We start from the raw sequence: 12,010 nt of genomic DNA, 5'->3' as shown, positions 1-12,010 counted from the left end.
GTGTCACTGAAATTTAATTCTTTGAACACTCCCATGAGGGAGACATAGGCTTTAAACTATTTTAGTGGAGGGGATGGGTTGTACAAAGCCATGGCTACTCCCTGTCATGCCAGCTTTGAAGGGCACTGACTAAGATTAGAGGGGCAATCTGAGAATTGGGGTGCAAAGATTTTTTTTCTGTATGAAAATGAGCAATCCACTTACAGGATAGAACTAAACTGTCCCAAGAGGAGTCAGAGTAGAAAAATTGGGTGGCCGAAAGGAAATGCAGGTTTGTACTCTGGCATCTGAGGGAGAGAAGAAATTATTCTGCTCTGGGAGGAATAAATAGGTCTTTCCTTCTTTTTTCTTCATTTTTTTGTGGCACTCTGCCTTTAAATTAAATGATTTTTAGAAGCATGATTAGTATCCTCTTATTCAGGTAACAGCAATAATTTTAATTTATAAATCACTTTACTTTTTGCAAAGTGCTCTTCTCACATCAACCCTGTACAACTGTTGGTGCAATCCTATCTTCATTTGAGAGGTGAGATCCATTGGTATGAGAGGATGCCAGCAGATAGGAACTTCCAGAGTGGTAAGTGGAGGAATTTCTCCAGCAGTTCAGAAAGGAGGGGGAATAAAAACCTATCTAGGAGTCAGTGAAAATGATGAATTCAAATGGGTTGAAGTTGGCTCAGTGCCAGAAAGCTAGGGAGTACACTTGAGGAACAAGGAACCAGGAGGCTGGGTACAAGAAAGAGATAAGAGCTGGAGGTGGGCATCATGTCTGCCAAACATGTCTGGCATCCTACCTCCACTAATGATCTGGGCCTCATGAAAAAAGCATTGCTAATTGAACTTTCCGATAAGACAAAATTAGGAAGTGTTTGAAATACCACAGAGGATACTCCGTAATCCTTGGGGAAAGGGGGGCAGCTTAGGATGGCAGGGAGGAAATAACTCAATGGGAGGCAGCTTCAGATAAAATATAATAACAACTATCATTGTCACAATAAGAACTTCAGTGAAGGCAACTGGAGAGAAATTAATGGGAAGAAAGTACCGGCTGGTTTGTTGTGCTGTCCTTGGCTTCTCTTCCAGAGATGGAATTTCCTTTGAAGTCTACACATCTATCCCTTGGGCACTCCAATGGTAGTGGGGGGGGCAAAGACCCTGGAAATGTCAGCTGATGCCAAAAACCTAAGGAAGGCCTACCTCACAAGTAGCACTCCTTTGCCAATAATAGTAACTCCTGTGTCTATGGCCCTTTATGGGTTCAAAATGCTCCTACCTCAAAAAATATCTTTTAAATATCTGCTATATACACAAAACACTACCTTAGTTCCAATTCTTAACTAAATTTGTCTCACAACAACCCTGGGAGATAGGTAGCCTAATTGTGTCCAAACTGATTTTGCATCCTATCTCATTCATGGAGCACCTACACAGATGACCAGTCATTGATAGTTCAAAGACTTTATAGAGGCTTGCCCAAGACCACACAGCTAGAATATGTCCCAGGTGGGATTTAAACCAGACTTTGCTCACTCCAAGTCTAGGACTCTATTCACTATGTCTTACTGCCAACTTCATATTATGATGAAAAAACTGAGACTCAAAGACATGTGACTCATTCCCCAGACATAAAATTAGTAAGACAGTGTGGACTAATGGATAGCATGTTGAATGTAACATTAGGAAGACCTGGTTTGAGTCCCACTTTTTGCCTATTCTGACTATGTGACTCTGGGCAAGTCCCTTGAATTTTTGATGCCTTCTTTAAGATTATTGTTGGAGAGAAGGTAGCACTCTGTGTTGGTCAATGAAGGTCAGATTAAAAAAAGTCATTATTAATATTGTTGCAAGGAGGGAAGAGATGGGGGGAGGATATGGTGGTGAAAGAGGGCAGAGAACTCATGGACCCATTGAGGTTGCCACAAGTAGTACAAGTTCCTTGAGCCCCATTTCCTCCTAACTTTGCTTGGGAATCATTTCAAGCAGGGTGGGTATGATGGGCAGCTAGGGAGTGAAGTGGATAGGACACTGGATCAGAAGTCAAGAAGACTCATCTTCCTAAATTCAGTTTGGTCTCATATACTTCCTAACTATATAACCCTGGGTAAGTCACTTATCCCTATTTGCCTCAGTTTCCTCATTTGCAAAATGAGTTGGAGAAGGAAATGCCAAATAACTACAATACTTTTGCAAGAAAACCCCAAATGGGGTCATGAAGAGTTGGTCATGACTGAAATGACAGAACAAAATGATGGCCCACATCTGTCCCTTTCCCTCCACGTCCTCTCCTTCACTCAGACTAGGGTTTGTGACTTTATCTTGGACCAAGCGATTGTTTGGACAAGTAATTTATATTAGTTCCTTTCATTTCCTTAAAGAGTGTGGAATGAGACCACTGTGAACTTACAGATTCAGAAGTGCAAGAGAACTCTGAGGCCATTTAGCCCAAGGGCTCTTTGCTTTTTTTTGGTTTAGATCCTTTTGGCAAGTAGTAATCTGGTGAGACCTGATGGGTCCCTTCTCAATTATACTTTAAGTTACATAAAATAAAACACATGGGATTACAAAGGAAAACAATTATACCAAAATTCAGTTATCAAAATATTTTTGGAAAAAAAATCCCAAGAAGTTGATGAAAACCATTGAAGAAGTCTTGGTCTCATTTTATTGATAAGGAAAGTGAGACCCAGGGCAGCCCAATTACTGGTCCAAGGTCTCAGAGGTGGTAGGTAACAGAGGGGAATTTAACCTAGGTTCTCTGACTTTAGGAGGTGCACTTTCCATTGGGTCTCACTGTCTCCTTCTGTGTTTTGCTGTTCAGTCATTTTTTCAGTCATGTTTGAATCTTCGTGACCCCATTTGGGGTTTTCTTGGCAAGGAGACTGGATTGGTTTGCTATTTCAAGGTCCTCTCTCCGTCAGACTGCTTTTGATCACCTTCACTAATGGAGGGATAGGAATAGCTCAGATAACTCAAAATACTAAATAATGATAAAAACAAGCATCTATATGTTTGGTGTCTTGGAATTTACTGTAGAATTTTCCCTTCTTGTAGGAGGATTCTTTTTTCTAGTTGGGTTTCTTGAGCAAATGAGCTGATATTCTTTGAGTGAGGGGATGGGAGAATTGATGGGGAAAAAAGGAAGTCTGGGCTGGATACTCTACATTTCACAGAATTAGCAACTGGCCACAAGTCTTTCCTGTACCCCTCTGGGTACAGGAAAAGGAATTCTAATTCTGGTACAATCATCGATAGCCTGTTATGTCTCTGGGGTAAATTTGCTGACTTTCTCTGGGTCTCATCTTCCATTCTTCTCTAACAAAAGGTGGTGGTGAGAAGCAACTATGCTTTTCAATTATTGTAATATTAGTTATTACCCAAAGTTTTATGGTCAGAGCTCCAATCAGGGGACTGATGGTGGTGGTGTTCATCTTGCTAGGAGCTAGGACTGGATATGATGTGGTTGAGGGGGGGGTGATCTATAGGAAGGCCTGAATCCCCCTGGGAGTGCAGCTAGGGAGGAATCTGCAGCTTTGATGTACAAGGTATGTGAGAAGTAAATCTAGGAATGAGGAGATATGGGCACAGACATATCAGCTAATGGTAGAAAATAAATAAATTTAATTAATATATGGTTGCATACAGTGGGATCTGATAGGGTAGAAGCATGTATGGAATGGAAAGTGAAGAAGGGTAATAAACACCACTCTGGTCCTAGGTTTGGATTTTCCCCATCCCTGGTTCTTTATTTATTTTGGAGCATTCTCTCCCTGGTGAGCTGGCTAATTCTCTTTGTCACTGGTTTGTGTGTTATTTTTTTTCTTATGTTCTTCAAACAAATGAATTGTGTCATCTTCAGCATGAAGCACCATAGTAGTGAATTAGCTTCTGCCAGATGTGTCCCTGTTAACCTCTGGTTTGGGAGAAGAGAAGCTCCCCCCTCCCCCAGCCTTTGTCTCCTTTGTCTTTTTCTTTTCCATCACATTGGAGACATGGAGAGGCCCTGTCTGTGGACTGATACCTTCAGGATAATCATCTATTTTCACTGGATTCCATGACAGAGTCCAACTTGAGTTGGAAAACAAAGGATCTCATCAATGAATCAGTCAATAAATATCCAGGGACTGTGTTGGGTTCTAGATACAAATAGAAAACTAAAACAGTTCTTGCCTTCAGGGAGATTATAGTCTATCAAAGGAGACAACATGGACATAGATAGGATTAACCACCTGTTCCTGGATAGGACTGACTCTTATCCAATAATCAGAAGATCGTGAATATTTTCAAAGGTCTCCTATCCTGAGTCCTCTTACTGAACTGTGTGATCTCTGTCAACTTGACCACCCTTCCAGAGCCTCACTTTCCTCAGCTGCAAAAGTGGGACCTTGGCAAAATGACCTCTAAGGTCACTTCCATTTTTAGTCCCCTTATGTTTCACCCCTATGTTTCTTTTTGTTCTTGAGTCTATTTTCTCTCTGCTCACCACTCTGCTTGCCTGATTAAGTCTTCTTTATCTTCTGATCTCTAAGTAGTTTTTTAAAATTTATTTTTATTAAAGATATTATTTGAGTTTTTCCCCCCAATCTTGCTTCCCTCCCCCCACCCCCCAACGGAAAGCACCCTGTCAGTCTTTACTTTGTTTCCATGCTGTACCTTGATCCAAATTGGGTGTGATGAGACAGAAATCATATCCTTAAAGAAGAGAAGAGAAGTCTAAGAGGTAACAAGATCAGACAATAGGATATCTCTTTTTTTCTAAATTAAAGGGAATAGTCCTTGCACTTTGTTCAAACTCCACAGCTTATCTGGATACAGCTGGCACTCTCCTTTGCAGACAGCCCAAAATTGTTCCCAATTGTTGCACTGATGGAATGAGCAAGTCCTTCAAGGTTGAACATCACTCCCATGTTGTTGTTAGGGTGCACAGTTTTTTTCTGGTTCTGCTCATCTCAATCAGCATCAGTTCATGCAAATCCCTCCAGGCTTCCCTGAATTCCCATCCCTCCTGGTTTCTAATAGAACAATAGTGTTCCATGACATACATATACCACAGTTTGCTAAGCCATTCCCCAATTGAAGGACATTTACTTGATTTCCAATTCTTTGCCACCACAAACAGGGCTGCTATGAATATTTTTGTACAAGTAATGTTTTTACCCTTTTTCATCATCTCTTCAGGGTATAGACCCAGTAGTGGTATTGCTGGGTCAAAGGGAATGCACATTTTTGTTGCCCTTTGGGCATAGTTCCAAATTTCTCTCCAGAAAGGTTGGATGAGTTCACAGCTCCGCCAACAATCTAATAGTGTCCCAGATTTCCCACAACCCTTCCAACAATGATCGTTATCCTTTCTGGTCATATTGGCCAGTCTGAGAGGTGTGAGGGGGTACCTCAGAGAGCTTTAATTTGCATTTCTCTAATAATTAATGATTTAGAACATTTTTTCATATGGCTATGGATTGCTTTGATCTCCTCATCTGTAAATTGCCTTTGCATATCCTTTGACCATTTGTCAATTGGGGAATGGCTTCTCTAAGTAGTTTTTATAAATGATATGCTGCATTATACCTTGGAGCTTTTTGAAGAAGGAGAAATATGCAGAGGGTCCCTTATGGGATCAGGCTTAAGTAACTTGCCCAGGGTTACCCAGCTTGGAATTATCAAATGTTTGAGACTGGATTTGAACTCTGTTCCTCTCGACTCTAGGACTAGAGCCCTAGCCTCTTCCTGACTAGCTATCCCTAAATCAGGGACCCTTAGCCTTTTGTGTAACTTGGGTGGCATCCTGCTACTGCCACATGGGGTTTTCTTTTCTTTTCCTTTTTTTTGCATTTTTTTCAAGGCAAATGGGGTTAAGTGGCTTGCCCAAGGCCACACAGCTAGGTCATTATTAAATGTCTGAGACTGGATTTGAACCCAGGTCCTCCTGACTCCAGGGCTGGTGCTTTATCCACTGTGCCCCCTAGCTGCCCCTAACATGGGGTTTTCTAGATCACAGGAGAACAGATTTAGAGCTGGAAGGGAACTTGGAGGTCATTCCTTCCAACACCTTCATTTGACAGATAAGGAAACTGAAGTCCACAAAGATGAGGTGATTTGCTGGACACAAGTAAGGGTCTGTAGTAGAGTTTGAAATCAGGTCTTTACGACTTAAGATTCAGCATGACCCTTCACTAAAACCGCACTTCCTCATTTAGTGGCCTCAAAGCCATATAATAACTTCTTGGTGTCCCAAAGAACTAAGACTGTAAACTATAGGTATATTGCTTATCTGTATCAGTGAAAGGAGGCTCAATAGAGCTGAGTTGGACCTGGAGTCAGGAAGACTCATCTGGCCTCAGATACTAGATGAGTGACTCAAGGCAAGTCATTTAACTATACTTGCCTCAGTTTCCTCATCTGCAACATGAACTGGAAAAGGAAATGGTAAATTACTCCAGTATCTTTGCAGAAACCCCAAATAGGGTCATGAAGGACTCAATAACACAACCAGATATATGTGTATGTGCACGTAATATACATCCACCCCACAGACCCACACCCACACTCAGGTGCTCTGAATTCTTGAAAAGAAACTTCCTAAGTAAATCTAAGATATTTCTTTGGCTCCCTGATTCAAGGGGTTTAATAGTCATTTCAATTATGTCAACTAATAGAACAGAATAGATAGTAGAAAGTATAAAATGATTGCTAATGGGAACATATTCTCAATATTTAGGACAGAGATCTCATCTCTCTTTCCCCACACCTGATCTGACCCTTCTGCTCTAGTCCTGCCTGAAGCTTACCCTTGTTCCTCTACAAGACCCATAAGAGAATATTACACTCTGCTTAATAAAGATTTGCAAAATGCTTTGCCCATATTATCTCATCAGTCCTCACAACATCCCTATGAGTCAGGGGCTATTATTATACACATTTTACAAAGAGGGAAATTGAGGCTCACCTAGACTAAGCAAGTTGCCCAGGGCTACATGGTCATTAAGTGTCTAAGACAAAATCTGAAGCCTGGTGCTCCTGACTATAAGTTGAACAAGGTGCATAGGCACCTCTGCCTCTCTTCACTTTTGTGCTTGGCTATCAGTTGGTTCCAGAACAATTAAAGCAAACAATAATATGAGGAGCAATAACCCTTACCTCATCCAGGCAGAATAACATTTACTGTTTTTGGTTCAGCTGTGGAAGAATGTTTTTGTGAATAGTTCTGTTACCAGGGGGGAAGAAAGGGGGTGGGAGGGGCAGAGGAGTAAATCCAGAAAAAGCCCAAGAAGCAAAACAAAACATATCCAAGAAAATGAAGATCCCAGAGACAGGGTGAAAGGGGTAGTACACCACCCAACCTAACACCGACATCGAGAGAGCATTAAGGATGGTGGTAGGGAAAAGAACCCAACTCATCACTACCTTTATGCTTTCTACCAAGAGAAAGACCAAAGCAACTCATGGCAGTGAGTTCTAGGCACATTTATCTTGGGCTTCTTGTGTCATGACTTACAGTTTGAAAGGGCTGTGGCTGGGCTCCCTCTCTATTTTCCCTATCTCTGATGTTGATGCTTTAGTATCAATAGAAATGAAGATGGGGAGGAAAGTTACTTATGGAGCTTCAACCATTGTTCTGGGAGGTTGAACTTGGGAAAGAAAGCCAGGAAGCATTGGGGAATAGTGGGAAGAGTGCCAACTCTGGACTCAGGACCTGGTTTCAACTCTCATCTCTGATGCTTATTACACATGCGACCTTGGATCATTCCCTTCATCATAGTTTGTCTGTATAATGAAAGCACTGGATCGGATGGCTTCTGACATTCCTTAGAGTTCAAGGGAAACAGTGGATAGAATGCAAAACCTGGAGTCAGGGAAAGTCAAGTTCAAATTTGGCCTCAGTGACCTACTAGCTGTATGACCCTGGATAAATCATGTAACTTTTATCATCCTCAGTTTCCTCTCCTGTAAGATGCAGATAATGAATGCTAGCACTACCTCAGTGGATGAAGATCAAAGGAGAAAATTATATATATATATGTATATATATATATATATATATACACACATATATACATGTAGATTATTATATACAGAAGAACTATGGAAGGCAGCCTGGGGAGGCAACAGACTCCATTGGGTCAGAAGTCTTAGATCCTTGTTCTGGGGGAAATAACCTCTGAGGTTCTATCCAGCTCTGATTTCTGTGACTCTAGGACCTGAGAACTAGTGAATGTTTGATCTGGGCTTCTAGAGCTAGAAGACACCTTACTGTTCATTTAGCTTCATTAAATTGAATGAGTCGGGGCGGCTAGGTGGTGCAGTAGATAGAGCACCAGCCCTGGAGTCAGGAGTACCTGAGTTCAAATCTGACCTCAGACACTTAATAATTACCTAGCTGTGTGGCCTTGGGCAAGCCACTTAACACCACTGTCTTGCAAAATCCTAAAAAATAAAAATAGAAAAATAAATTGAATGAGTAATTTTCATAGTATAGTTGTGGGTCACAAAACTTCCTTGGCTTATGGGCTAAAGTGCTACTTTCTTCCAAGAGTCTCTGTTTTCTTTTTTCTATGTAGCCTCTATAGTCCCAGCAGTGGTATTTTGCATCAAAATCTAGTAATTAATCCATCATACAGTTTTTGAGGGTTTTTTTTTTTATTTTGTTTTGTTTTGCTTTGTATTTTTGGTAGTGAGGACAAGTTTGCATTGAGCCTCTGCAGTCCTCTCTCAGACTCATTTGTGACCCATAGGACCTATTTATGTCTGGTAACAGGGTTCTCACCTAGTAAATGTTTGTGGAATTGAATTCAGTGGAATGAAATTCTCTGAGTGATGCTAACAGTCTACAACCTTGACCTTTCTGGACTCTGGCCAATTTGGAGTCAATGGCGTTCACAGCTATCAAGAGTAATATGGCTAAAAAGATGACTTTCTTTTCTTTCATGCAAAATAGTTTCACATAACTACACTGTTCAGAAAACAGTTTGAAAATTCCAAAGTCATTCTCATTGGTTTGCCTCCTCTGCCTTGGCCATGTCCATTATTCCCAATAATACCCATCTTCTCATTCCATGGTTCCCTCTGTCTCATCGCCAAAGCACACACCTCTATCCGGTGTCATTTTAAGCCAAACCTTTTTTTCCTCTAAGAAGGGTGGCATTTTATTTCTTTTGGCTGTTGGGCTAGTTTCTTTTTAGACACTCTGATTGGTCTTCCTTGAAAAACCAGGAGGAATTTCCAGGAAACAAACTCTGTTGTTTCATCTTTGCTGTTTTTTTTTTTTTTTGTGGTGGTTGTTTGTCCTTCATTCTTTTTCTTTTTTTAAGGTTTTTGCAAGGCAAACGGGGTTAAGTGGCTTGCCCAAGGCCACACAGCTAGGTAATTATTAAGTGTCTGAGACCGGATTTGAACCCAGGTACTCCTGACTCCAAGGCCGGTGCTTTATCCACTATGCCACCTAGCCTCCCTGTCCTTCATTCTTGAAGGAAGACCAGGACATCAAGGAGGTGATGCCATAACATTCATGTGAATTGGATTTGAGTGAGGGGGTGCTGACCTAAGTCACCAACCTCACTTTCTCCTCCAGAGTCACCTGGTTTCAGTGGCCAGAAATAAATCAGGATGACTGGAGATAGCCTTGAATGAGAGACAATCAGGGTTAAAAGACTTGCTCAAGGTCTCACAGCTAGTGTCAAGTATCTGAATTCAGGTCCTCCAGACTCAAGGACCAGTGCTCTATCCACTGTAATCCCTAGTTCCTATAAGAGGGCTCAAGAAGCATTTCATGCCACAGAAGACCCCTCAACCCCTACAGATGCCATCTTAGGCATGAGAGGGGCCACAGTAACGTTTGCATGGATGGAAGTCATTATACTATATGGGTGCTTAACCTTTTCTGCATCATGGACCCCTTGAACAGTCTTGTGAAGCCTATTTTTTACATGCATAAAATAAAATAGAGAGAACTACAAAGGAAACCATTTATATTGAAATACAGTTATTAAAATAGCTCAAACAAAAAACAAACCACTTTATATACTCTATGGCCTCAGATTGGAACAGGGCAGTGGCCCCTACCAGGGTCCAACACACCGGCTTCTTCTAGAGTTCAGAGGGGAAGAGACATTGTACTTCCTCAGCCAAGGGAACACGAGATGACATCAAGTGCAAGGCTGATGCTGAAGACACTAGCATCTGGGGGAAATCCTTAACTTTGACCTCAAGATGATTTCATTGATGTTCTTAATTCAGCTTAGTTTTAGGAAACTGGCTTCTTGCTTCACCTGTTTTTGGATAGGAGACCCTGTGTTGGATTTGCCTTGGGCCTTTCAATTGCTTCTTGATTAAATACCTTATCCTGAGCACTTCAAAATCAAATATTTTCTCCAACCTGGGGCCCAAATTTTGTCTTTCCCCTTCCCAATAAAACTCTAATGCTCCAACCATACTCTTTTTTTTTTTTTTGCTTACTGTCCTCTAAATCTGACTTGTATAGTTTCCTGTAAACTCCTTAAAGGAAAGGACTGGGTCATTTTTCATCTTAATAATCCTAGCATCTAGCATAGGACCTTCCACACAATAGATGTTAATTGGATTGAACTGAAATTTCCTGCCTTTGTACCTTTGCCCATCCCAAGTTCCCTCCCTGGGATACCCATTACCTCAATGGAAATTTTCCTACTAAGTCCAGGTTGAAGTGGCCCCCATAGTGCCCACTGATCACATATATATGACCTGACATCACCTTTGCTTTACAAGTGTGGATCCCTTCTCCTCACCGATAATTTTTTTTTTTTTTGTGGGCAAGAGCTGTTCTTCTATCCTGCCCCAAGAGTCTAACACAGTACCTTACATAGATCAATAAATGAATTAATTTGATTATAATGATGGATCACTGAGAAAGTCATGGCGATTCCTTTTTTTTGTAGATATTTTAGAAGCAGATCAAGAGAGCTGGGAGGGACCTTTGAGGTAACCCAGCTTATTTACAATGAAGGGAACAAAAGTCTATAAAGGTTACTCTACTGCCTCAGGACCACCTAGAGTGAAAAATCAAATCCATGTTTTCTGATTCCTAAGTTAGAACATTTTGCTACAACAAAGTACACAGACTGTCAGCCATGGTTTTTTAAAACAAAAACTGGATTTCCCTATATTGTTCCCTATCTGCCAAAAGATTAGCAGCTGCTCATGGATCTCATCATCATGGAAACTTTAATGGATTCTTTTTCTAACTTGAGCTGGTTAAGCATCCCTGGGGTCTCCCATTCTCAGGGGCTCACCATATTAATGCTTCACTGAATATGACTCAGCTGTCTGTGATTCAGAAATGTCAACAGATCTGCCAGACTCCGCATTATGGTTATGTGCCTTCATGGCTGGCTATCGTCAATCCTGTGAAATAATTTTGTCCCATCTGTAGGTAGGAGAATGAACTTGGGAATTTTGAGATGGGACAGGAGGGAGTTCTCTTCTGGAGATGCTGTGATTCCCTGTGTGGGACCAAGGTTTGCTTTGGGGAAATGCAGATTGGAATGGAGGATAAAGCCCCTATAGTGGGAAGAAAAGGTTAATTATGGTGACTGGGGGTGAGGGGAGGGGCAGATGGCTTGATAATTAGACATTGTCGAGAGCAGGATGGTGGAAGAAGGAGGAGGAAGGGGCAGTGGGGAAAAAGTCAGCCAAGAATCACAGGACCTCATAAGATGAGTAATTGGAGAGCATCACCTCAGGGCTGGAAAATCTAATGGAATCTCTCAGTGGAATGGTCCTAGAGCGGGGATAATAAATAGAAATCCCATTAACAATGGCTGCAAAGGAATTCCAGCTGTGGGCAGAAGGGGAGGCCCGGGCTCTTGGGAGGGAGTGAAGGGAGCAAGGCCAGGATGAGAGGTCATACCCACTGGGCAGAGCCTAGCAATTCCTATTCTACCAAAGACTCAACCTTAAGCTAAGGGAAATGGGCACAGTGGGCACAGTCTAAGCTAGGAACAGCCTTTTTCTTAAGCTGCCTCAACCAAACCAAGGTAGC

The 12,010-nt window shown here is 41.6% G+C and overlaps 1 protein-coding gene across 1 annotated transcript in view; it reads right to left on the bottom strand.

The window, feature by feature from the left end:
* CDH23 (cadherin related 23) overlaps positions 1-12,010 on the bottom strand; it is a 460,126-nt gene that overhangs the window by 264,890 nt on the left and 183,226 nt on the right. The gene's annotated exons all lie outside the window — the stretch shown is intronic.

This window comes from Macrotis lagotis, chromosome 4, assembly GCF_037893015.1.
Source record: "Macrotis lagotis isolate mMagLag1 chromosome 4, bilby.v1.9.chrom.fasta, whole genome shotgun sequence".
NCBI lineage: Eukaryota > Metazoa > Chordata > Mammalia > Peramelemorphia > Peramelidae > Macrotis > Macrotis lagotis.
Note: the sequence above shows the minus strand (reverse complement) of the source record. Positions and strands in the feature narration are given on the sequence as shown.